Consider the following 3,969-nt stretch of genomic DNA (forward strand, 5'->3'; position numbering starts at 1 on the left):
GGAAGAGGGAGTTGCAGGAGAGATTTAACTGCTGCTTTAAGATGCAGTCACACAGATGCATAATTGCCATGTTTTGTTCTAATAGTCAAAAATAGATTGATGCAGTGACTGTTTAGGTTAGTTGCCAAATTTTTCTACATACAGTTCCTGGCCCTCAAAGACTGAAACTATTGGAGGAACTCTGCAACAGTCAAGCCAAATGACAACATTGATCATATTGTACCATTTATAAAGGCTCCATAGATGCATGCATCGGCCTCGGTGCTCTCCAGGCTGCTTGATCTCTGGCAGCCTCCTTTTTTGGTCCCTTATCCCTGAGGTCACACTCTGTGACCTCATCCCAGGTCTTTTTTGGTCTGCCTCTTGCAACCCGAACCCAAACGTTCTCATTTCTCACCTTCTGCATCCAACTGTCATCCTGCATCCTCTCAACATGCCCAAAGCATCTTAATCTACTCCTTCTCATCACAGCACTAATACATTCAAGTCCCATCCTTTCTCTCAACTTTTCAATGGCACTCCTAGCCCCCCCAAAGCCTCGCATTCAAGGACACATTACACATTCATCAAATCATTGATATTTCTATATGTCTGAGCTACAGATTTCTTCTTCCTTTACTGCCCAGGTCTCACTGCCATACAGCATTATACTCCTAACAAATGCTGCATACAAAGATCCCTTCACACAGAGGGAGAGCCCTCTTAATGTTAGGAGAGGCAACAGCTTCATGACCTTCCTCAACCACTCCTTACCATAACCACACACCTAGTTCCAGCCTTACCTCTGACAAAAACTCAGACCTTCAATTATGCGCAAATATGGTCGACAGTGTGCACTGCATTTTTGAAAATGCACATAATTCAAATACTATAAACAATGCAATAAATAGAATATGGTCGACATCCTCCCCAGTCAGTGCATTTTCGCCCCATTATACTCATCTTTTTATACCCATCCAATGGCACTCCTTCCTTCTCCTTTCTGTTGATGTAATGAGCTAGGTAGCATTCTACATGAATGAGCAGAAGAGGTGATATATTAGGTGAACTTTTGTATTCAACAGAATTAGCTACTGGTATGTTGTGAATAAGTGTATCAGTGTGTACTAACTGTTAGTAGCTGCAACCCCAGGATCATCCAATCATCAACCCTGTGGACTGCAGGATGAAGTTACCCTCCCCCTACAGTCCACTATTCTCTTTTCAGGGGACAGGGAGTGTCAGAGCTCTGTCCTATCACCAACTCTTTTCCATTTATTCATCAATGACCTTCTAAGCTGTACATTTAACCCTATCCACTCGTATGCTGATGATTTCACCCTTCACCTTTCCATTCAGTTTCCACAACATCCATCTCAGCAGTTACTTCAACAAACAAGGGATGCAGCTATGGCACACCTAATGTCTGACTTTTTTTTGTGTGTGTGTCCGACTCTGGGCATAGGCTTCACAGCCTGTATTCAAGGCCCAGTAGTCCTCCTACATGCCAAGCACCTTTACATGTCACCACTTCGGTGCTAACACCCACCGTCCATATTGAATACATGCTAGGGCTGTCTCATACAGGACTGGTGTACTGGTATTAGCGGGGGTATTTTTACGACATGTCGGCGGGTCTTCAGTAGATCAGGAAAGTCTGCTTTTTTTATGAAATTCAGATCCTTAAACTGTTCCCTGCCCCAGCCAGGATTTGAACCTGGGTCTGGTAGGACTGCAGGCCACCACACTACCGATTGAGCCACTGCCTCCCCCATGAGCCACCGCCTCCCCCACACCTATCAATCCGACACAGTCTTCCACAGGAGTACCCACTAATATTTAACAATATCCAGCTCAATCCTGCATCATCCTTGAACATGCTTGGGGTTTCATTCACTTGGGACTTATCTTGGAAAGATCATATTGCATCTCTTGTAAAATCTGCTTCCAAGAGATTAGGAGTGCTATGCCGACTCCGTACCTTCTTTACCCCTGCACAGTTGTTGACTTTATACACGAGTTTCATTTGCCCCTGTTCAGAGTACAACTCTCATGTGTGGGGAGGCTCCCCATATACAGCTCTTCTCAATAGGGTGGAGTCAAAGACTTTTTGTCTTATCAACTCTCCTTCTCTTACTGGCTCCCTTCATCTTCTGTCTCTTCGCCACACTGTTGCATCTTTATCTCTTTTTCTATCGTTACTTCCATGGTCACTGCTCCTCTGAACTGTCTGCTTGCATCCTTCCACCTCTACAACGGGTGCATGGCACCTGTCTAGCAACAAACTCTCATCCCTTTTCTGTCCAACTCTCTAATGCAAGAGTTAACCGTTGCTCCCAGCCCTTCATTTATGCAACAGGTCAGCCCTGGAACTGTCTCCCTCTGTCTGTATTTCCTACTTCCCATGATCTCCAGTCTTTCAAACGCAGCTTGTCCAGGCATCTCGAAATGAACTGATCTTGAATTTGGTTCTCCTTTGTATTGTTTTTGTTTTTTCTTGGAAGGAACAGTTTGTGGGCTCCTGGCCTTTGGTTCCTTCTTTCTTGAATTAAAAAAAAATAAAATAAAATAAAAGCACTGTGTTGGTGAAATGACTCTGGAGTTGCTAAAGTATGTGAGGCAGTTGCAGAAACTGAGGAAAAGGGAGCAGGTACTCCATGATGGTTTGTTTACAAATGACCACGAGGCACCAAGGCAGATGATACTGTTACCCGTTTCGGCTCATTTCAGCTTTTTGTGCATATTATCTTAAATTTCCCGCTTTTAGAAAATATTGTTACATTATTTATAACATGACCCCCTTTTATGAAATTATGATAAATTAGTAAAATTAAGAATAATCCTGACAGAATGAACTACCGAACTGTATGGTCACCGTATGCATTCCATCTGCCTCGTAAAGTAGTACGGAATATAGTTGGAATGGCTTGGTCTTCCCAGACGTGCCCGCACAATTAAAAAATACGCACACGATACACACATTATTTAATCATAATTTTGAGGGATGGCGCCCGCATAATTGGCGAATTGCACAGTTCAAATGTGCATTTTTCAAGGATGTACTGTACCCCCAGATAATAAAACTGCTGCACACATATTCAAGACTCTCCAGCAAGATCAGTCTTTTCACATCTGACAATCTCCACATGCTCTCCCTGACTCATCACACATACAAAATCAGCATTATTTCACAGCCTACCTCAAATACCTCTACATCTCTTATGCACCCACTTACAACAAACACTGCACAATATGGAGTTACTTCCCACACCCCTGTGGCAAACTGCACATGATCATATGCCCTCTGCTTTGACAGTACTGCCACCAGCCCTAGATATAATCATTTTTGCTTTATCCACATTTACTCTCAAACCTTTGTACCCCACTCAGTCTCTCCACTTCCTAAATCTTTCCACTGCCTCCCTTTCATTCTCTGTAAACAACACCAACTCATCAGCATACAACATCTCCCATGGAAGTCCATTTCTGAAGTCACAAAAGAGAGCCTCAAGCATCATAACAAACAATGAGGGGCTAATGACTGAACCCTGATGAACGCCAACATTCATGGAAAATTCGTCACTCATATTTCCATTCACTCTCACCTGGATGCAAGCATGCACATACACAGTCATAGCCACTCTAACCAGCCACACCTGAATCCCAAGCTTTCTTATTGCCCACTTCACCACTTCCATTAGGACTCTGTCAAAGGCCTTCTCCAAATCAACAAAAACAAAGCACACATCCTTCTTCTTTCCTCTATACTTTCCTGAAGCCGTTAGACAGTGAATATGGCATCAGCAGACCCATTACGTGACATAAACTTCAACTGCATATCATCAAGATTCACTCTTTCCCTTATTGTACCATCTACGACTCTCTTCATTACCTTCATTACCTGTTCCAACAGTTCTATGTCTCTATGATTTCCTCTTATGGCATCACCCTTCCCCTTATACACATTTACAATCACTCTTCAGCCAATCA

At 43.2% G+C, this 3,969-nt stretch overlaps 1 long non-coding RNA gene across 1 annotated transcript in view; it reads right to left on the reverse strand.

Moving 5' to 3' along the window:
* Positions 1-41, reverse strand: part of LOC145404925 (uncharacterized) — a 9,113-nt gene extending 9,072 nt beyond the window's left edge. The window contains exon 1 of the long non-coding RNA XR_013898255.1: positions 1-41. This exon is cut by the window's left edge and continues 245 nt beyond it. This is a non-coding gene — a long non-coding RNA (uncharacterized LOC145404925).
* Between the last annotated feature and the right edge of the window lie 3,928 nt (positions 42-3,969).

This window comes from Coenobita brevimanus, chromosome 65 (assembly GCF_032717465.1).
Source record: "Coenobita brevimanus isolate Jiangsu-jjx chromosome 65, ASM3271746v2, whole genome shotgun sequence".
Taxonomy (NCBI): domain Eukaryota; kingdom Metazoa; phylum Arthropoda; class Malacostraca; order Decapoda; family Coenobitidae; genus Coenobita; species Coenobita brevimanus.